The 24,502-nt window shown below is 38.8% G+C and overlaps 1 non-coding gene across 1 annotated transcript; it reads right to left on the bottom strand.

The window, feature by feature from the left end:
* Positions 1-20,205: 20,205 nt before the first annotated feature.
* On the bottom strand, positions 20,206-20,324 carry LOC145408837 (5S ribosomal RNA). The gene has a single exon (XR_013898974.1). It is a non-coding gene; the product is annotated as a 5S ribosomal RNA (ribosomal RNA).
* Between the last annotated feature and the right edge of the window lie 4,178 nt (positions 20,325-24,502).

The raw sequence follows: 24,502 nt of genomic DNA, 5'->3' as shown, positions 1-24,502 counted from the left end.
AATGAATGAAAACTCAATAACTTACACCATGTAGGAGAGGGTTAACAGTTACCATACTATTCTTGATTTGTTACGTACATGCATCTGGCTCCCACAACGACTGATCTTTTAAGTAAATTAAATACATAAAGCACCCTTAACCATTATGTGGAGTTGAAGAAGTTATGCCATCGGATTCTAGCTTCTTTATCTTTTATCACTTTATCATTACTAGATCTATCAACAGTGGTGTTCCTCAGGGCTCTGTCCTATCACCAACTCTCTTCCTTTTATTCATCAATGATCTTCTAAGCTGTACATCTAACCCTATCCACTCATACGCTGACGACTCCACCCTTCACCTTTCCATTCAGTTCCCGCAACGCCCATCTCAACAGTTACTTCAACAAGCAAGGGATGAGGCTGTGGCGCACCTAATGTCTGATTTGGCTCGTATCTCTGACTGGGGTAAAAATAATAGGGTTGTCTTTGCATCTAAGTCTCAGTTCTTACACCTATCAACCCGACAAAATCTTCCACAGGTATACCCACTAATGTTTAAGAATATTCAGCTTAATCCTGCATCATCCTTGAACATGCTTGGGGTTTCATTTACTCGGAACTTATCTTGGAAAGATCATATTACATCTCTTGTAAAATCTGCTTCCAAGAGATTGGGTGTGCTAAGCCGACTCCGCTCTTTCTTTACCCCTGACCAACTGTTGACTCTATACAGGGGTTTTATCCGCCCCTGTGTGGAGTACAACTCTCATGTGTGGGGAGGCTCCCCACATACAGCTCTTCTCAATAGGGTGGAGTCAAAGGCTTTTCGTCTCATTAACTCTCCTCCTCTTACAGACTCCCTTCAACCTCTGTCTCTTCGCCGCACTGTTGCATCTTTATCTCTATTCTATCGCTACTTTAATGGTCACTGCTCCTCTGAACTGTCTGCTTGCATTCCTCCACCTCTACGACGGGCGTGTAGCACCCGTCTGGCAGCAAACTCTCATCCTTTTTCTGTCCAACTCTCTAATGCAAGAGTTAACCGTTACTCCCAGTCTTTCATTTATGCAACAGGTCAGCTCTGGAACTGTCTCCCTCTGTCTGTATTTCCTGCTGCCTATGATCTCCAGTCTTTCAAACGCAGTGTGTCCAGGCATCTCAAAATGATCGGATCTTGAATTTGGCTCTATATTGTATTTTGTTTTTCTCTTGAAGGGAACTGTTACTGCGGGCTCATGGCCTTTGGTTCCTTCTTCCTCGCATAAAAAAAAAAATAAAAGGCTGGGTACTCTATTATTTTGTACAATGGTTATTTCTAGCACAATTCAGCACAACCAATGAGGCAGTGCTGAGGTAATCTGTCACTCAGTTCCAACAAGGAATTACACTCATCACGTCCAGATGAGTCTGAGGCCACATTATTAACCCGCCTCATGCCGGGAGACTTTGGACCCTCATGGAGCCATGGTGCCGGCCATTTTTTTTTTTTTCTTTGCTAGATACGTTAGAAATGATGAGAAAACATGGAAAAAACCATACAAGTGCTCACAAAAGCAATTCAGTTCGATTTTTAGGTCGATTCTCCCTGAGCAGGTGGTTGAAACTCCAGAGTAAAGCCCGTAGACTTCACCGCCTGATGCTGCCACGGAGTGAGAGAAGGCAGAAACTCTGCACGTTCTTCATCGGTAACCATGCTATTCGAGCCAAGGACGCTCTTGTTGGGTATATAGATGATATAGGAAGTGTCCCCAAACATAGTTATATACGTTAACGCATTATGACAAGCGAGTGAATGAGTTGGATTGCCCATACAATGTTCGTAATAGTCCTTATTCTACGTTTCTGAGGTATAAAGTCTGTGCCCACCTGTATTATACTGTACATTATATTTATTTTCCACATAACTTATAATTCTTTTCATAGTCTGTGCACTCTTGGTGTGTTTTCTTGCACACTCAATGCACTACCATTCTCTTTTCTCACACAACAAGATATTCGGGCCGTGTCCTTTCACTTGCTGTATTTTCACACACACACACACACACACACACACACACACACATATGTAACTTATTTTACTTCTCTTACTATTATTAAATCACTAACACTGGTTTCTTATTATATTACACTTACATATATAACTGAAAATAATATGTAATGATAATTATCTCATAATTATATACATTTCACTTGAGTCTTGTATCGCACACACCACGTAGTTCAGAAGTGAAGTAAGGTGTGGTAATCGTTGAAGCAGGGTGTGAGGCACAGCCCCACATCACACTCCACACACTGGTAACCCATGTCCTTTCACTGTTTTCTTGGTCATACTGTGGTGTGTTGGCACACATGACATCTGCGCTGGGGATTCCTCTTCTCACCTGGTACCATCAGTAACTCATGGAAATGACGTTCAAGTGAGGCGAAGAGGATTTTCATCACCAGTTGAATGTTTTCCAGGAGCACAATCACGACCATGGGTGCCAATCAGCTCCCTGATGAAGTTATCGAAAGTCTCGCTGGATCCTGTGGTGTTGGTGCGGAGGAAGTGAGCATTGAAAACTGTTACATCTAGCAGGTGAAAGAACAGTTTTTTGTACCACTTCATCATGGTCCTGCCACACTCGACGCTCGATATCATCACATCCGACTTGTCTACCTGATGCATATTGACACTGTAATCAATAATTACAGCCTCAGGCTTCAAAGGAGTAGACTGTAGCCCCAGTCGAACAGGGCGGTACTCCCGAGGTGGATGGCAAGTTGGTGATAGGGAGAGCTGGAGCTCCCGTTTCACCAGCCTTCAGGACTTGATCCTGACCATCTCCCTTTCCTGAACATTTTCAGTGCTTTCATTTACACAGAGAGTAGGCCAGCATACTCTTTTATTACCTCAAACTTCAACTGTCTACACCACATTACATGCACATAAGATATCACACCTTCTATTCCCAGTCACTTTAGCAATGGCCGCTGCATTATTACTATCAAACGAGATGGTACCTCGGATTCCCACAACTGGCAGGGTAGGGCTGGCGGCACAGTGTTTTCCCGGTCACCATCAAACGACTGTTGCAATTTCCAGTTGTGTTCGTCAGTGCAGAAGTGAAGGTGCGGCCTAACTTCACCAGCATCCATGGTCGTAGCATCAATCTAAATTCAGTTCATTTTTTCCGACAGTCCATATCCCCTCTGACCCTATTCCTCACAGAACCACAAATCTCACCCTTTACCGAAATATCCCCATTTTGTTTTCTCTGTTCCCAACTCCTCACAAACTTCCATAATAAAGGCGGCACCTGTCATTATATCAAATCTCAGTATGCAGGTGACATTATTTTAAATTTCACTTCATCCAGTTTTGATTATTCATTGTATAAACTAAACTGTCTAACTATTACCAAATATATCTGTGTAGTCTATCACTCACCCAATGCTTCTTCAGAACCCAGTGTATTTGATTCCATATCCACACAGTTGACAGTGGCGTACCTGAATGGGGTGGGGGGGGCTGTTGGAAACTGTCCCCCGGACCCCCAATTGAGGGGGGCCCCCAAAGGCATTAAATGTATAAGCTTTTTTATTAATATTTAAAATATATATATATATATATATTTCATCCCGACAATCCCGGCTGAGATATTAGATAAGTTTTGAGAATTAGGGGGGCTAGGTTCTTTGCAGGGTCCCCTCTCCAGGAGAGGGGGCCCCCGCAAAAAACCTAGCCCCCCAGGCCCCCATAATCTCTAGGTACGCCCCTGACAGTTGAGTAACCTTAACCTTGCCTTTAGCACCGAAATTACCATTTTGGGTGATTTTAACATACATAATATTGAACGGTTATTGCATTCTGCCAGGACTGATGATGCTGGTCTAGAGTGTGAGCTGTTTGCAGAATCGTTTAATCTCACGCAGCTGGTAAGGCAACCAACCAGAATACAAGATAATCCTGACCATAATGCCTATTTCTTCGATCTATTCCTGACAAATAATCCAGATCAATACAGGATAGAGGTACTGTCACCACCTGGATCTTCTGACCACAATCTCATCAAAGCCTCATTAGTTAGCCCCCGAAACCTCCCCGTTTTGAACCTGTCAGGGTGACCCGATGGCACTTCGATAGGGCAATCTGGGATGATTTAGAAATTATCTTGCTGACATTCCATGCCAGCCTTTCTTCTCTAGTGATGCTAGTTCTACCCAGTCCCACATTTGTGACTTAATACTAGCTGGTATGGATTTATTCATATCAAGTCAACAGTTCACTAAAAGATCGAACTTTCATGGTTTCCTAGCAACAGTGCCAGAGCAACAGACCAAAAGTCATTACCATATAACTCTTACTTAAAATAAAAAACTCTGAATCACTCTCTCATTTTAAACTTGCTAGAAACTATGCAAAAGCTCTAATAAATCTCTCTAAATCAAAATTTCTTCAATATCAAGAATTAAAACTACTTAATAACCCTAATGACAATAGAATATTCTGGTCAACTCTCAGTTCTTTCAATAATAACCTTAACAAGTCATCATCCATTTCCCCACTAAAATCTTCTGATGGTAACATTACAAATGACCCACGTGGGAAAGCAGATATCTTTGCCATTCCATTTGCCATAGAGGAAGTCATCCAGAACATCCCAGTACTAGAACTTGACTCTCCCGAAATTGTTCCACTTAAACTGCATCTCTCTAGAACTCGCTTCCCCAGAGTTGTTTCCCTCCAGACTTCAACCTATAGCTGTTTAAGCCTAACTGTCATTGACATTTTATGAATGCAGGGCACCAGTAATCTGGTGTATGGATTATTTTTTTACTCATTTGTTTTTTCTTCCTCTGTTCTGTTATTTAAAAAAAAATGTGCACACAGATTTCACTGCGGTAATCGATGGTCTTCATATGTATCAGGGGACGATGAACCATCGAAAGGAGATTTACCTCGCGGTTGTGGTGCCAGGTAGTGGCGAGGATATTATTTGCTTGAAAGAACACTACATCCTTCCTTTCCAGTGTCCTTCCCACCTGTTGAATGTGCCGACTGTTTTTTTTTTTTTTTTTTTTTTCACTGTACTGGAGATGGCAGACTTTTGCTGCCGCAAATATCGAGCGAGAAGTGAGCTAGTATACCAGCTGTCCAGGTACAGGACGTGCCCATTATGAAGGTACGGCAGCATCTCCGTCTTCACAATTGCACCAGACAAACCGACAGTCCTATCCTCTGTAATTTCCGCTTGTGCACCGGTGTACAGCGCTATGTCCTGCACATACCTGGTCCTGCAGTCACACACGATGAAAATTTTGAATCCAAAGTGTTGTCTTTCGCTTGGGATATATTATCTGAAGGCAGTGTTCCCCCTCCATAACACGAGACTCTTGTCTATGACCAGGTCTCTGTAAGGAGAGAAAGAGGATGAGAATCGCACCCTCAGGTGATCAAACACTAGGCGAATTCGGCGCATCCTGATGGTGTTGCCTAAGTTGCTGGGATCTATTTCTCCCCATAACTCTTCCAAAGAACTGTGTTGACATAAGGGGGTCCACAGTCTAGTGCGAAGGTAACTGAGTCTTTTTTATCGGTCCCATCAAGAGAACAAAGGCCAGGAACATGTAAAACTTGTCAACAGATATGTCGACATCAAACAGCCAGCTATGGGGTGTTTGTGGGGCTATGCCACGGCAGAATGCTGCATACATGTTAGAAAGTATGCAGATTCTGAGGATCAACTAGTAAAAACGTTTTTGAAGAAATCGGTCCTCCTAGAGGATTGGTTCAACTCGGGAACAGCGTGTGTGTGTGTTCTAACCTACCTAATTGTTCTTACCTAATTGTATCTTTACAGGAATGAGTCAAGCTTGTACTGTCCCGTGTCTTAAACCATATTTATCGTACATATCCTTAAATTTGTGAATTGTTTTGGCACACACTGTTTTATTCGATAGTGCATTCCACTGATCAATTGCTCTGTTTGGGAAACTGAATTTCCTTACGTCTTTATCACCTCTCTTCTTATGCAGTTTTTTGCAGTGTCCTCTTGCTGATGCTTCTCCATTTGTTAAGTAATCATTTATATCAATTTTCTCCTTCCCTGATATGCACTTATATAGCATTATCATGTCACCTCTTTTCCTTCTCTCCTGTAGTGTTGGTAGATTCAGTTTATTTAGTCTTTCTTCGTAGCTTAGGTCCCTTAAGCTTGGTATCCATCTTGTAGCGGCCCTTTGAACTTTTTCAATCTTGTTTATGTGCTTTTTGAGATGAGAACTCCAGACTACTGATGCATATTCCAGGGTTGGTCTAATGAATGATGTTATTATCCTTCTTAGCATGTGTTCATTTATGTATGTGAATGCTATTCTCATATTTGCAAGCAGTGTGTGTGTGTGTGTGTGTGTGTGTGTGTGTGTGTGTGTGTGTGTGTGTGTGTGTGTGTTCTTACCTAATTGTATCTTTACAGGAATGACTCAAGCTCGTACTGTCCCGTGTTTTAAACCATATTTATCGTACATATCCTTAAATTTGTGAATTGTTTTGGCACACACTGTTTCATTCGGTAGTGCATTCCACTGATCAATTGCTCTATTGGGAAACTAAATTTCCTTACGTCTTTATCACCTCTCTTTTTATGCAGTTTTTTACAGTGTCCTCATGCTGATGCATCCCCATAGGTTAAGTAACCAGTTATGTCTATTTACTCCTTTCCTGATATGCATGTATATAGCATAATCATTTCGCCTCTTTTCCTTCTCTCCTGTAGTGTTGGTAGATTCAGTTTTTTTAATCTTTCTTCATAGCTTAGATTCCTTAAGCTTGGTACCCATCTTGTAGTGGCCCTTTGAACTTTTTTAATCTTGTCTATGTGTTTTTTGAGATGAGGACTCCAGACTACTTATGCATACTCCAGGGTTGGTCTGATGAGTGATGTTATTATCTTTCTTAGCATGTCTTCATTTATGTATGTGAACGCTATTCTCATATTTGCAAGCAGTGTATACATGTTCCGTACCTTCTCACTGATGTGGTCAGCCGGAGATAGTCTGTTATTGATAATCACACCTAGGTCCTTCTCTCTATCTGATCTGTGTAGGGTTTTATTTCCTAACTTATAATCCCAATCAGGTCTTTTTCCACTTTTACCAAACTTGATTACATGACACTTGTCCACATTGAATTCCATTTGCCATGTATTACTTCATTTATGAAGTTTATTTAATTCTTCTTGTAGCTCTTTCCAAGAGTCTGCGTTAGTAATTCTCCTTTGTTTTTTTGCATCATCTTCAAACATAATTAGATAGCTTCCATTTCCAGCGTTACTGTCTATTCCATTTATATATAAAAAAAATGGAACTCCACTAGTCACTTCTCTCCATGATGAGTAATTTCCCCTTAGTACTGTTCTCATTTCTCTTTTCATGTTAAAATCTTGCATCCAACAATAGTTTGCCTCGAATTCCTCCTTGATGGTACAGTTTCTATAAAAGTCTTTGGTGTGGTACTGTGTCAAATGCTTTCTTGAAATCTAAATAGATACTGTCCACCCATCCTTCTCTTTCCTGTAATGTGTCTGTTACTTTGTCATAGTAGCTCAACAGATTAGTAACACATGATTTTCCTTTTCTGAAACCAAACTGTCTTTCAGTTATCATATTGTGTTCTTCTAGATGTCTTACCCAAGCTTGTCTTATAAGCTTCTCTAATACCTTGCTTACAACACTGGTTAGTGATAATGATTGGTAGTTGAGTGGATTTTGTCTATTCCCTTTCTTGAATAAGGGAACAATGTTTGCTTTCTTCCAAATATCAGGTAGTTTACCTTGTCTCAAGGTTTCTTGAAAATTAAAGATAATGGTTTACTTAACTGCTTTGCACATTCATGTAGACCCAACATGAAATTTCATCAGGACCATTTGCTTTTCCTTTGTCTAATTTACTTAATTCCTCCTGTATTACTTTTTCTGATATTTGTATATCTTGTAGTATGTGTGGGCATGCAAGTTCCACATAGTCCCTCTCAAAATTTTTTTCTTCTGTAAAAACTGATTGGAAATTCTTATTTAGTGCTTCACAAATATCCTTTTCTTGTGTATAGGTGATTCCCTCGTCCGTAATGTATTGTATTTTATCTTTTACTTTGGTTTTGCTTCTGATGTAGCTGTAAAATAGCTTCGGCTGATCACTGCTTTTATTTGTGATATCCTCCTCAAACTGTTTTTGGGCTTCCCTTCTTATTCTTGTATAATCGTTTCTTGCCTGTTTATAGTTGTTTTATGCTCTTTCACTATTGTGTCTTCTGTATCTATTCCACAACAAATCTCTTTTTTCTTTTGATTTTTTACTTTCTGTATTGAACTATTTCTTTTTTTCCTTTTCTGTTTCTTTGTGCTGTAGGATGTACTTTTTGACACCTATTTCATAAAGTTCACAGAATTTTCTATATATAGCATTAAAATCTTTTCCTCTCAGCTCCTTTTCCCAAACAGTTTCTAAGAAATACTTCTTTAGGTCATGATAGTTTCCCTTTTTATAGTTTAGGCTCTTTTTGTAACTTTCATTGCTATTAACTCTGTCATATGCAATCCTGAAGTTGCAATTTAGTACTGCATGGTCGCTTTTGCTGAATGGAGGGTGATATATTAAATTGTCAATATCATTTTTTGCCTAGTAAATATAAGATCTAGCATTGAGGGTACATCGAGTCCTCTTTTTCAGGTGCTTTTCCTTACATGTTGCGTTAGGAAAAACTCGTGCACGAGATCCAGGAGCGTTGGGTCCCAACAGTTTTCTTGGCTTACTATGTCTAGAGTATTCCAATTTATATTTGTATTAAAATCTCCAGTTAGTATAATTCTTTCCGATTTCTCTTCCATTCTATGTAGTAATGCTCTTAAACTCTGAATTGTACTCTCCATCAGGTCTTCATATTAGCCTCTTTCCCATGTGTTTGATCTAGGTGGCATGTACAAATTGGCTACAATTACTTTCCCTTCAGATTTATTGATCTCTACTGCAATCAGTTCTACTTGTGGGGGTATATCAAGTTCTTTGACTTTTAGATTTTTCTTAGTTAATATAATTATTCCTTCTCCTTTTTTTAAGTTCCTATCTCTTCTCCATATATTGTATTCCTCTAAGTTTAGGATGCCATTTGATATCCTTGGTGTTAATTTTGTTTCAGTTAGGCATATTATATGTGATTCATTTTCTCTTATATAATCATTCATCTCTAATAATTTAGATACCATTCCATCCACATTTCAGTACATCAACTTAATCATCTTGTTTATATACTTATCATGACTTGGTTCTACCACCTTCCTCCTTTTTATTCCCTCCTGTTTATGTACCACTTTCGTACCTGCAATCCAATTACTTTGTAAAAAAATGTATATATTCTCCTCCTCCTCTGATCTTCCCTCATTTTTTGTTTTTGCTTCCTCCCTTTTCTCTTTCAGTAATTCCAGTTCCACTTGTGTTAGGCATCTTTTTATCCATACATTTTTGAACTCCTCTTTTTCCATAAGATTCTTTGCATTTTTTAGTACCTCCTCCACAGTGTTTATACTCTGGAAGGTTACCTTTAGGGGTCTTGACTTGTTTCTCTCGTATTTCCCTAACTTTTTGTGTTCCTCTATGTCTTACTACAGATTTCCTCTGATACTTCTTTCGGTATAACTTTAGAAGTAACCAGCATTACCGATTTTCGTTATATTACGTCCCTGAACTATTCTTAGACTTACCTTTTAAGCCTAGTTTGGGTTGGGGGAGCAAATTTTGTAGGGGTAGTCATATAGTGGTTTGGGTTAGGCTAGTGCTCAGTAGCGGATGAATGTCGCGCCATATTGGCTGGTGCAATCGTGTGCACTCGGTCTGTGTCAGGCCTTAGGTTAGGCCTAGGTTAGGTTAGGTTAGGTTAGGTTAGTTTAATGCAAAATAGTGTGTTTTTAATTAATTTTGATCTTGATTTTGGGGGATAAACCCACATTTAGAAATCTTACCCAAAATTTCAAAAGGGGGATTTTCCCCCCAAAATGAAGGTCAAAACTAATTAAAACACAGTATTTTGCATTGGAAAACATAAAAATAATAAAAGAAAACGTTGATTACTTCTAAAAATTTACCCTTCTTTCAATATGCTCATTACATTTGCCATCTCCTTTTTCTCTCTTGAGATCTTGTTTCTTACTTCTTCCTCTTCTATACCAGTGATTACTATAGATTGGTTGATATCTGCTGAATCTCTGACTAATTTAGGATTGTTTTGGATTATTCTTTTCATTTCCTTTTTAATGCTTTTTTTCTTCCACCATTGTTTCTAAGTATCTCTTTACTTTCAGCATATGTGGTTTCCACATAATTTTTGTAGCTTTGCACAGCTTCATTCATCTGTTTATCTTCTCCTCAGCATCACTGCTCTGATATGTCAGAGTGCTTACTTGCCTAATTGTCTCTGTATCATTTTCGAACTCATCCATAATACTCTCGTGGTTGAGTACTGTACTTGCCATTTCACTAATTTGTCTCCTAAGTGAACCCATTTCTACTGTCAGCTCATCTATGGTTGTGTCTTTCTTGTTGACTTCCTTTCCTAATTTTTCTATTTCCTCCTTTTGCAAGTGCATCGGTTCCTTAATATCATCAATCTCATTCTGAAAATCCATCTCTAGTCTGTGTACTCGTTCCACCAGTTTATTGTGAGTCTCCATTTCAACCAGTTCTTGGTAGAAATCATCATCCTGCTTTCTGCCTTTATCCCTTTTCTTTTCCAAATTTGCTTTACTAAAGTATGTGGTCATTATGCAGTACTAAAAGCACATATAATACTTACATTCCCTGGTGCAGTCGTAGACTAAACAAACGATCAGCTGATTTGGCGCATTCTTGAGCTACTTTGTTTTCTTTACGTTTGAACAAGTCTTACTTAAAACTTCTTCTTTTTTTTATATTAGAACACCATTTAGTCTAATCTGGTACAGAGCTTGACTCATATAAAGATACTAATTTAGGTAATGCCACTGGCCAAGTTGGCCAGGTATGGAGTGGTGGCGACGTGCGTCTGCTCCCCTCGGTGCCTCGTGTGTGTGTGTGTGTGTGTGCATACACTCGAAAGCACTAATTTCTCCCCCCTAGTAGCCGGAGTCGCGGCCAGTGAGCGATCAGGCGATCAAACAGCCCACCCCAACCTTCCTTACCCCAACCCCAGTGTAAGCGTTGTTGGATAGATGTGGAACGGCCAAAGCTGATGTTACAATGTGTTATGATTGTTTCGATAGGCAATCAGAACCAGTAGGAGTATGTATATAAAGGTATTGAATATGTAATATGGTGCTGTTGTCCACAACATATGAGAAATGCACAAAAATGAAAGTAGACCTACAATGTATTATGTGTTTTTCTCTATAGACCTACGTTCTATATTATACTGTTACAAATAAGTATAGTATATTGATCAACATATGTTGAAAGATATAATGCCTTTTCTCACCCATTCCGGTTCCCACATCCACTATCCTACTCTCTGGGTTCCTGTCTCCACAAAACGTCTCTTTTACCCTCTCGTTCCCCAGTCCCGCCCTTTGTTAACCAACATAAACTGAGATAATGGTGAAATGATCCATCATGTATTGATCATATTATCATACACCTGTGTTAAGCACCAACAAATCAATAACATTTTTTTTTTTTTTTTTTTTTTTTTTTTTAATAACAGAACGGAGGAAGGAAAAACAAATGGAGAAAAAAAAATAATCCATACACCAGATTACTGGTGTCCTCTGTTCATAAAATATCTGTAACAGTTAGACTTGAAGAGTTGTAGGTTGAAATTTGGAGGAAAACAACTCTGGGGAAGCGAGTTCCAGAGAGATGCAGTTCGGGGAATGAAAGAATTCTGATAGGCAGAAGTTCTGCAATATGGTTGAGTGACATTCCAGTCATGAGCGCTACCAGATGCCCGTGTAGCACGAGGGAAGGCATGGAGAGGTGGCACCATGGACGCAACTTCGTCTGAGCATTTGCCAAAAAAATATCTGTAAAATAATGCAAGGGAGGCAACATTCCTTCTTACTTGCAGGAGGTAGTTTATATGTAATGGCAGGGTTGTTAATGATTCTAACAGCTTTATTCTGAATTTTGTCTAGTTGCCTTAATGCAACCTCTCCACAACCATTCCACAAGGGTGAGCAATATTCAAGCTGAGAGCGCACATGACTCTTATAAATTATAGCTAACTGCTCATCGGCAGAAGAAGTTACGGACTCTGTACAATAATCCAAGTTTCTTTGAGGCGGTTTTAGCAAGTGATCTGACATGAGAGGTCCAGCTGAGGGCACTGTTAAGTGAGACACCAAGAATTTCAATACTTTTGGAGATGGGAATATTAGTAGCACTGAAGGTAATGTACGAGTCTGGCAATATCTGTCTATTGGTAAACTGTATATATTTAGTTTTACTAGCATTAAAAGAGACAAGGTTGTTTTGTCCCCATTCACTGATTGTAGATAGATCTTCATTTATGGAGATGGCTGTATTGAGTTGAGAGGTAGAGATATTAGACTTTGTAAATGGATGTCTGAGTGTGAATGAACTATGTAGTGTTGAGTCATCTGCATATGAGTGAATGGGATTGTGAGTGACAGATAAGAGATCATTAATATGAACCAGAAATAGGGTTGGCGCCAGAACTGATCCCTGCGGCACGCCGGTGTTAATTGAGTGGAAATTCGAATATACATCATCTACTTTTACTCTTATTTTCCTGTCACTAAGATAAGAAGAAATCAAAGGAACAAAAGACGTTAGTCCATAGCAAGGGAGTTTGGACAGCAGGGAACGGTGCCATACTCTGTCGAAAGCTTTAGAGATATCAAGAGCTACTGCATGAGTTTCTCCAAAAAGATCAATTGATTGATGGATGGTATGAGTTAGAGATTGAGTATGTCAATGGTGGATCTTTCGTGGCGAAAACCGTATTGTCTATCATTAATTAAGTTGTTGGATTCAAGATGTTTAACAATATGCTTATTAATTAAAGTTTCAAATACCTTACCAAGAGAAGATGTGATAGCTATTGGTCTGTAATTGGAGGGGTCAGACGAACTTCCTTTCTTCGGAACTGGGTGGATATTGGCTTCTTTCCATGAATTTGGGAATAAAGAAGTACGTATGCATAGTCTGAATAATTTAGCTAGGACAGAGGCAAGTTCAGGGGAACACTTTTTCAAAACAATTGGCGGAATTCCATCTGGACCTGGAGCTTTGTTGGTAGGTAAGTTGTCTAGGATGGATTTTACAAATCTTGTCTGTATTTTAAGTGGGGCAATTTCGGGAGAATCAAGTTCCAGTACTGAGACATTCTGGCTGGTATCATCTATGGTAGAGTTTCTTGCAAAGGTACTAGCAAAGATATCTGCTTTCCCACGTGGGTCATTTGTAATATTGCCATCTGAAGATTTTAGTGGGGGAATGGAAGATGACTTGTTAAAGTTATTATTGAAAGAATTAAGAGTTGACCAGAATATTCTATTGTCATTAGGGTTGTTAAGTAGTTTTGATGCTTGCTTTTGAAGAAAGTTTGATTTGGATAGATTTAATACAGCTTTTGCATGATTTCTAGCAATTTTAAATTGGGAGAGTGATTCAGGTGTTTTTGATTTTAAGTAAGAGTTATATGCTAATGACTTTTGGGCTGTTGCTCTGGCACAATTGCCATCAAACCATTTTGGAGAGTTTGATCTTTTAGTGAATTGTTGACTTGGTATGAATAAATCCATACCAGCTAGTATTAAGTCACAAATGTGGGACTGGGTAGAATTGGGATCACTAGAGAAGAAAGACTGCCATACAACACCTTGGCATGCCTGCCAATTATTTCTTCCTCATGTAAGCTGTTACGTTATATACATATTGCAAGTTGCACCTTGTGTTACAAGGACATGAAGTTGTTTATCGTTGACATAGGTTATGTGTGGTTTGCGACGTCTATTAATTCATATTAACGTGGCAAATTTAAGCCTTACATTATAAACACGGAAGGTTTATGTTCCTGTCATTACTGGATGAACGAAACTAATCAGGGATTGGCGCTGACGAACCACATACTCATGCATAAACGAAAATATTCCGACCACTCGTCACAACTGTGAAACATATTCCGACCACTCGTCACAACTGTGAAACAAAGTTATTATGCATATGACTGAATGTGGGTCAGTTATATACATAATGATGTTGTGTCTGTTTTGACAAGAGGTCGGCACATTTTCATTAAGGTAGAGAGTTTGTGGTTCGTCAGAGCCGATCCCTAGTTCGTTTGGTTCATCCAATAACGGCAAGAATATAAACCTTACGTGTTTAGAATGTAAGGCTTAATATGCCACATTTATATGAAATAATGGACGTCCAAAACCACAAAACCTGTGCTAACGATAAGCAACCGTATGTCCTTGTAACATAAGGTCCAACTTGCAGTATGTCACGTAACGGCTTGCAACAAGATGAAATAGTTGGCAGATATACCGGAGTATTGTATGTTATTTAAGCCTTACATTATAAACACGGAAGGTTTATGTTCCTGTCATTACTGGATGAACGAAACTAATCAGGGATTGGCGCTGACGAACCACATACTCATGCATAAACGAAAATATTCCGACCACTCGTCACAACTGTGAAACATATTCCGACCACTCGTCACAACTGTGAAACAAAGTTATTATGCAGATGTTCACTATACTATAATTATTTGTAACATTATAATATAGGACTTAAGTATAGACACAATAACACTCAAGACATTGTATGTCTTCTTCATTTTCGTGCCATTATATACTTACCTCCACTGGTTTTGGTTGTCTATTAATACAGTCATGACACATTGTAACATCTCCAGCTTAGTACAGATGTGTATGATGATATTAATATGATCAATACCTGATGGACCATTTCGTCAGTATCTTAGTTTATTTTGGTTAACAAAGGGCGGGACTAGGGGAAGAGAGGGTAAAAGATACATTTTGTGGAGACAGGAACCCAGAGAGTAAGGTGGTGGAAGAGGGAGCCAGAATGGATGAGAAAAGACATCTTTCAACAGATGTTCACTATACTATAATTATTTGTAACATTATAATATAGGACTTAAGTATAGACACAATAACACTCAAGACATTGTATGTCTTCTTCATTTTCGTGCCATTATATACTTACCTCCACTGGTTCTGGTTGTCTATTAATACAGTCATGACACATTGTAACATCTCCAGCTTTAGCCGTTCCACATCTGTCCAACAGCACTTACACTGGGGTTGGGGGACGGGAGGTGGGCATATGGTGCTCGACTGCCCGGTCGCTCACTGGTCGCGACTCCAGCTGCTGGATGGGGGGGGGGGGGAGAGAAACTATCGCTTCCGTTTGTACATGCCCGAGAATTTTTCGAATCGCCAAGCTTCATCTGCTGTGCCGTATTATATCATTATGTGGTCATTGTATTATGCTGTGATGTTGGATAATAAATAATGTGTGATTGTTTAGGATAATGAGCTGTGCACTGTACTATCTGAGTAATATAAAAATAATTCTTCTCTTACCTTGTAGCATGAACCACGATACAGGTTGAGTTAGGGTTCAGAAACAGTGGGCAAGTTCACCCACAAACGGCGCCATGTAGCGGGAAGGGGAAAGTATAGGAGTGAGCGGAAGCATGGCAGGTGAAGGGAAGGGGGAATGAAGTGGGGTCACATCGTTTACTCCAGCAGTTATACATTGTTAGCCATTACAATATATTTATTTAGGTAACAATGATATCCTGAATCTTTAATAATAATAAACCTATTTAGTTTTTATTATCTATTATTATAGACAACTGATTACACACTTTAGATAACACCAAACATATGATACTCTGTCTCTCGTTAACGGACAACATGCAGCCTGCTCCACCACCTCGACTCTCTGTCTCTGTCTGTCTGTCTGTCTCTCTCTCTCTCTCTCTCTCTCTCTCTCTCTCTCTCTCTCGTCAGCTGCCTATCAGTAGACCCATACAAATTATCAGTTTGTGGTAATGAGGAATGACGTTACATATATGTTTACTTACAATTTAAAACTCTGTCAAAATACATTACCAGCTCACCTTACGGATTACGTTAGCCAATAAACAAAACTTAAGTGCATAGTCAACGTTTCAGTAATAGTCATGGGGTAGCCATACTCACAGTGAGTTTATCGTAAATGTTATAGGTTATCATGTGTTCAGTGGCGAATACCAGTTAGAGGGGAGGTGGCCGCTGAAACCCCCAATCCCGATAACTACTTTGGTGTGTTATTTTGTCACTGTAGAGGTTCCTGTTTCTCCATTTATGTCAATTACTAAAGTTAACATAATGATGGACAACCATTTCTTATCAAAAACATAAACAGCCTATTATGAACTTTTTATAATATATTATGGGGCATACAGTATTCTGGGAGCGTTGTAGGTCTCATGCACCAGTCATAGTCCTGGTCTGTTTGTTTCAGTATTGCCAGCCTGACAGTGTGGTGTTAACGAATATTATATTATTATAACTCTGTGTGCTTATCTTTATTTGCAACAACAGAATTCATAAAAGGATTTCGTTCAGTACAAAGAAAGTCAAATACAGTGTGTGGGGGGGGAGAGGGGACGGTTCGTGTGGTGCGGCTGGGGGGAGCATAGTATGTAATGTGTCATAATGGTAATGTGGGTGTGTGCATACATGGCTAAGGACTGACCGGGCTAATGTATGGCCAGGCCTGCACTATGTGTGCAGGGAATCTTTCAACAACAACCTCTGTGTTTATTAGGTTCTATTTATAAGTTTGTAGCATATTTCATAATTATATTATATATATGATTATGTTTTTCGGGTGGAACCTGAAACACTGTATAAAGACAAACACTGAAAAATTAGAAAAATCCATTGTGGGTGGCATAATATATGAATAGCAATATTTCAGGAGGAAATATTACGGTATTATAACATCCATTTAACAAATAACGTTGTAGCCGCAGCGTTTCTTAAGTTTAGTTTATCTGATTTGCTTTGATCATTACGTTATAGCTCTTAGTTCGGTAATATATGTTATATATTGTATAATAAGTGATATCACAGTGGCTCACCCAGTGGACGTTCACTTAAAACTACATCGAACAGACAGCAAGTGCAGTTGTTAGTAATTTTCCATTAGGCCCATTTTTTATTGATTACACACTGACCAATTTAGTCCTCAATGATTTTATTAAATCTTTATTACAATTGGAAAACAGCATCTTAGGAAAGTCAGCAGATGGCAAGATGTCCAGCGAGTTGGAGACATGTTTAGAGTTGTTATTGTGCCAATCAAGAAAGCATCATATTTTATTTTAAAAAAAAGGGCCAGTGTAACTGGAAAGTTCCGTTAAGAAATGCACATGAACATGCCAAACTCCTGTGTAAGTGCCCCTTAATACAAATCATGTCGGTGAGTATCAATTATATTCTCACAAGTTATACTAAGCTATTACATCACTGTTAGGTTATTAAACTGCATGGAGTAATAGCCATTATAATCAGAGGATAATCAAAATACACATCAGATTTGTACGGAACACATTTACAAGTAGGAAGTCAACCCATTTTCCTACTCGATCTCCTCCCGAAGTCTGTTTGGCATAGAGGCGACATGGGTTCCGTATGAGCTGCTGCTGGTTGTGATGTGGGTATGGATGTGGGCCAGTAGTTCATATGGTGTCCGTTCGCTCTCAGGCTCCCAACAGTTAACCATATTTCCCTATACATTTTCAAAGGGGTTCATGTTCGCTTCCATACTTACTGTGTGTGTGTGTGTGTGTGTGTGTGTGTGTGTGTGTGTGTGTGTGTGTGTGTGTGTGTGTGTGTGTGTGTCTTCGAGAGAGAGAGAGAGAGAGAGAGAGAGAGAGAGAGAGATGATTGGAGAGTGTAGAAGAGCAGTAGCTAGATGAAAGCCAGAGAACAGAGATGCATTGATCGTATGCATGAAACTTCTCTTTATGGTCGTTACCAGGTATTTTGTATTCTTAAAATTTAATGACAGAGAAAAGATTTCTGGAGGCAACAATACTCAAATGCATATGTATAAATTTACTGATGATATGTATAACATAAACGTATTTTAATGGTATATCACTAAACAGTTTTAATACTTAAAATTTGCAGATCAGTTGATAATCATAGTAATAGTACGTTTATATGAACGCATATTACTCGTACCAATACTTGCACCACTGTTTAAGCCTTATAGTTCCCATAAAATGTACCATACAAATAGAACATAATGAATCATAACATGAAAAACGGCGACTCTTTCCGAAACGTAAAACATATTAGAAATGAAACTATCAGACTGATGTGTTAATATTCTATTCACGTGCAGATACGACCGTAAAAACATCTACGAGGATGCTAAAGTAGACACGTCACCGTCAATGTTTGGGGATGGGTGTGAATCCACGGCATGGGTGACCTCACCAGGATAGAGGGGAGGTTCATTGCTGAAAAATTCATTGAAATTTTGCAGGATTTTTCCTCCCCTCAGTTCAGGAGCGGAACTATCCATTTCCTCTCGGATCTATAATTGTTGTTCAGGAAATGCATTGGGAAATATGGTTAACTGTTGGAAGCCTGAGAGTGAACGGACACCAGATGACCTACTGGCCCACATCCATGCCCACATCACAAATCAGCAGCAGCTAATGCTGAACCATGTTGCCTCAATGCCAAACAGACTGCAAGAAGTAATCAAGAAGGAAGGTGGGTTGACTTCCTTCGAATAAATGGGTTCATACAAATCTACTGTGTTTTGATTATCCTCTAAAAATAATGGATATTACTCCATGCAGTAAGACAACCTAACAGTGATTTAATAGCTTACTATAGCTTATCTGAGAATATAACTGATACAATACTATTATTATATATTTTGCTCATTGACATGATTTGTATTAAGGGGCACTTACATAAGGATTTGGCACGTTCATGTGCATTTCTTAACGCAACTTTCTAGTTACAATGTTTTTTTTGTTTTGTTTTTTCATTAAAATTTTATGCTTTCTTGATTGGCACAATAACAACTCTAAACATTTCGCCAACTCGCTAGACATCTTGCCATCTGCTGACTTTCCTAAGGTGCTGTTTTCCAATTGTGATAATATTTAATAAAATCGTTGAGGAATAAGTTGGTCAGTGTGTAATCAATAACAAATAGGCCTACTGGAAAACTACTAACAACTGCACTTGCTGTCTGTTCGATGTAGTTTTTAGTGAAAGTCCACTGTGTGAGCCACCGTGATATCACTTATTATACAATGTATAACATACATATTTCTGAACTCTGAGCTGTTGTATAACGTAATATAATGATCAAAGCAAATCAGATAAACTAAGCTTAAGAAACGCTGCACCTACTGTGTTATTTGTTAAATGGAGGTTATAATACGATAATATTTCTTCCTGAAATATTGCTATCCATATATTATGCCACCCATAATGCATTTTTCAAATTTTTCAGTGTTTGTCTTTACACAGTGTTTCATGTTCCACCCCGAAAACATAATCATATATATAATATAATTATCCAATATGCTACAAACTTATAAACAGAACCTAATAAATACTGAGGTGTGTGTCATCAAGTGTTAAAGGATAACATTACGTATATCAGTCTTGGACGTCCTTAGCCACGTATGCATACACACCCACATTACCATTATGACACAACACATTACATACTACACTCCCCCCACCCCCACCACACGTCCCGTCCCACACACACACACACACACACACACACACACACACACACACACACACACACACTCGCACACACATTTTATTTAACGAAATCCTTTTATGAATTCTGTTGTTGCAAATGAAAATAAGCACAGGGTTGTAACATTAATATAATATTCATTAACACCACACTGTCAGGCTGGCAATACTGAAACAAACGGACCAGGACTATGACTGGTGCGTGAGACCTGCAACACTCCCACAATATGTTCCATAATATATTTTGAAAGTTCATAATAGGCTGTTCGTATTTTTAAAAGAAATGACTGACCATTATTATGTTTAATTTTTTTTCATTCATTGCCAGACGCCATGTATCCCAGACGGGGTGGCCAATGGCTTAGAGTTAATTGTTTTACAGGGAGGGGCACTAATCCTCCACCAACCCCACTTGACACGTAGGGATGCCAACAGCGTCTGGTGTTCCCAGGTGGTCACCCATCCAAGTACTAACCAGACCCAACGTTGCTTAACTTCGCTGATCGGACGGGAAGCGGTGTACTCAACGTGGTATGGCCGTTAACTTTAATAATTGACAAATGGAGAAACAGGAACCTCAACAGTGACACAACAATACACCAGAGAAGCTATCGGGATTGGGAGTTTCAGTGGCCACCTCCCCTCTAACTGGTATTCACAACTGAACATATGACTTCCTATAACATTTAGGAAAACATCACTGTGAGTATGGCTACCCCATGACTATTACTGAAACGTAGACTATGTACATAAGTATTGTTTATTGGCTAATGTAATCTTAAGGTGAACTTGTAATGTATTGTGTGAGTCTGAGATTGATTATATAGTAGTCACAGCTGAGTAAATATGTGTGGGAGTGACTTCAGTTCACGTCTAGTCGGTGACAGGAGTTAAAGATAGATACTGGGTCTTGATTGTAGTTTATCTTCAAAAGGAAAGATTAAGTTGAACACTACGTGTATTATACAGGAGCATATACTAGCTAAGTTCTCGCTGGATCCCTCTTCTCTTTACTACCTCTCGCTTCTGTAGCTAGCCCTCTTCTGACTCTCTGATTCCTCCTTTCTTGTCTAGGAGGGCTTGTGTCACATGTATTGGCAGTATGTACGGGATCTAGAAGCTTGTGTGTGTCTGTGTATGTAGCACTTCTGGTGCACCTCTGGCATTCCTTTGCTTAAATTTTGCAGACACATTTCCTGTTCCCACACCTATTTTGACCGGTGTTCCTATCGATAATGATTTGTATTATAATAAGGAGTCCTGACATCTCTCGGTCACGCCAGCTAGAGGACCTATGACAGCATATATCAGTGACACACTCTAATCTGTTAATATATAATACTGATTGTAATATTGTATAGACATAATATTCATGATAATAATGTACTGATTTAATAATATCCTAGAAACATAATACATTATAAACATATTGTATATATAAAATGAAGCAAATGCACTATAGTAAAATTGATTATATAATATTGTATAACATACTGTAAAATGTGTATGTATAACCGACACACATATATATGCAAAACTAGTCCAAAACCAAGATTATAGTAAGAGTTATTAATAAATTTGTATTTTATATAGATATAATGATACTGGTATAGGAACTGGATACTTGTATATCATATAATATTAATTCAGTTGTTGTCCCACAATTTTCCAATTTAAAAAAAAATAAAACTAACACTATTTACAAAATATTTACACTTTCTTCAGGGTGTTTCACTTAAATGTTTACTCTTCCTCCAGTAAATACTGACTCCAAGTTTGCAATTCTTGCATGCATTCTTTGCATTGCGAACAGCACTACTCCAAATACAATAGAGAAGATTATAAAGACAGTACATGCTGAGCTATACACATAATATGAGTTGAACATAATCAAACTCAGTTCTTCTCAGGGCTTCATTGTTGCATTGATTAGTTGCGTAGTTTCAAACTTAGGTGAAGTCAACATAATACTTGTGCTCATGTTTAAATCCATCTTGGGCAAAGGGTGGAAATATTTGTGTTTATGATTGAGGATGGCATAGTGATTGGTGGTAGATAAAGTGGACATGGATGGTGTAAGTACCTCACAGTAGTCTGCTGTTAAGTATAATCCTGATGCAGAAGTATGAGATGGTGGTATATCTGGACAAATTATGTAAACTGATGTGTAATGAGTGAAGTAAAAAAAACTATGAGTGTCCAATGCGCTGATGGTGTTTAGGTTTATCTGGAGCAAATGTGAAGTTGCAATGGTGATGAATGTCGTGATTTCTTATGATAGCCATTTCACAAGAGACTGTTCCAGTAGGCTGAAATGTGAAGATGTACGAGAACAAAGGTGAACATCATGTAAGGATGTAAGGCACGTTCGTTCAATCGCTGATTCACTGACGAAAGTAACAGTGTTCTGTCTCTTGGAGACCATGATGAGTTCGGTGTCTGTATCGATGCTGATGATGACTAAAGTGTTATTCTTAGAAGGGAAGGGGTATATTTGATATACCGTGAACAGATCGTCAGTTATGAATGGTACATGAAATACCACTGATGTTCGTGTTAGCGTTGCGTCTATATATTGATAATATAACATGAAATCCCTACTCCGGAATAAATGCTTCAAACAATATTTACGTATGCCTTGACAAATTATCTGACGTAGCTCATGTACTGGAAGTAGGTCAGTTGTGATCTTCCCATTACCAGCATTTGCAATTCCTTGCATAAGTGCCCTGTAACGAACTCTAGTGTTATCTAACTGGAGTATAATTGTGTTAATATGTTCCGTGATGACTGAGAAGAGTTGGATAAGTGTTATGTTTCCTTCCATGACATTTATTTTGTCCACACTTTGGTAAGTTATAATTTCTGCCTCTTTTAGATTTTTCACGATTGTTTTCATTGCTGGGTTTTGGCCGGCAACGAACTTGTATTGATATGTTAGTACCTGAGCTATTTTATTAAATTTGTTTTTTATTTAGTAAAGGTCTTCCTCTGTCACCATCCAATATTGTTCCCTAGAATTGCACCACCCAGGTCAAACAAACCGTGTCTTTGGCGAGTACTTGTGATGTTGTTTGTGTCAATCATTGCCTCTGTTCCATGAGATTGGAGATCTTGGATCATGGTGAGCATGGTGAGGGGGAGGTGGTGGCTGAATCGGTAGAGAGGAGGCCTGCAGTCTTGATGGACCCAGGTTCGAATCCCGGCTGGGGCAGGGAACAGTTTAAGGATTTGAATTTCATAAAAACAGACTTTCCTGATCTACCCGATGACCCGCCGACATGTCATAAAAGTACCCCCGCTAATATCATACACCAGTCCTGTATGAGACAGCCCTAGCATGTATTCAGTATGGACGGTGGGTATTAGCGCCGAAGTGGTGACATGTGGAGGTGTAGGAGGACTACTGGGCCTTGGGATAGGCTACTGCCCCCGAGATATAGGCCCTGAAGCCTTTGCCCAGAGTCGGACACAAAAAAAAAAAAAAAAAAAAGATGATTTAGCCTGTTCTATCTTCCATTTCGCTAACTTCACGACTTCAATCACTTCCTTTGTGTTATAATCTTCTGAAACAGCCTCCTGTCATATAGTCCAGGGTTCTCAGTAGTTTAGCAATGTTCTCCAAATAAGTAGGTAATTCGTATAAATAAATAAACTGATTTCAGTACTCATGACATCTGTTACGACTGACGCCGTGGCTGTTGGAGCTATGAGGCATCCTTGCCATACAATATGTTGAGGGTCTAAGTGAGCATATCCTCTTGCAATGTAGAGGGGAATCCATGGTATAAGTCCCTTCATCGTTACCTACCGAAAAAAAAAAAATCTATTAATTTCCTAATCCAATCTTGCTGTGATCGATGATAGTCATGATGTGCGTTACGGTTGGCTAATGAAGAACCATAACTTGCTTGCTGTTTCACTTATAGAAGGAGTTTAAATCGATATCTAGATCATGTAAATACTGTACTGTAGCTTTTTTAGGAACAGTTTCACCTATATTTGTTTGTTTGATATGCAACCTTAATTTAATTTTGTAATTATTGTTATCTTCTTGATTGGTTTCATGAAAAATTTTCACTTTTTCGGCGGTGTCCGAGGTAGTATAATTGCTGGTTAATTCCCTTGGGACCCGTTTAAAATTATCAACATAAATTTGTTTTTCTTCGTCACTTGACAGTGACCTAATTACAACTTTGTTTGCTGTCTGGTTAAATACTCTGTGTGAGCCCTCAGATTTCGGGGATAATGTATTGTCTCTCGTATGAATAATACCATAGACAATGTCTCCTAAGCTGATATGTAATTCTTTCGCTTTTTTATTGAATGCCTCCATCATTACTTCCTTGGACATCGGTAATTGTTTTTTCACTCTCTTGTGTATATCTTGGAAATCACATAAACGGAGTTTAGGGTAATCATCGTAGTTGTTGTCATGGGGGGATGATGAATTTATGAATTAAAAATGCTAGATGTTACTTGAAAATAGAGACAAGGAATTGACTTCTGAAAATCAAGCAGTAAGTTTTACTTTACGCAGGCTTACTTCTCCGATTCTCTAAGGACGAGAATTTATGAACTTTTTCAACAGTACACAGCAGAGGCTAATTACTCACGTGTGCTGTTTGTAGTACTGTTAGCATCTCCAGAAAGTGACTCCACCCCTGACAATCAATCTAATAATAATAAACAGGTTCTTTCCAGTGCTTAACTCCAGGCTGGC

This window comes from Coenobita brevimanus, chromosome 8 (genome assembly GCF_032717465.1).
Source record: "Coenobita brevimanus isolate Jiangsu-jjx chromosome 8, ASM3271746v2, whole genome shotgun sequence".
NCBI lineage: Eukaryota > Metazoa > Arthropoda > Malacostraca > Decapoda > Coenobitidae > Coenobita > Coenobita brevimanus.
Note: the sequence above shows the minus strand (reverse complement) of the source record. Positions and strands in the feature narration are given on the sequence as shown.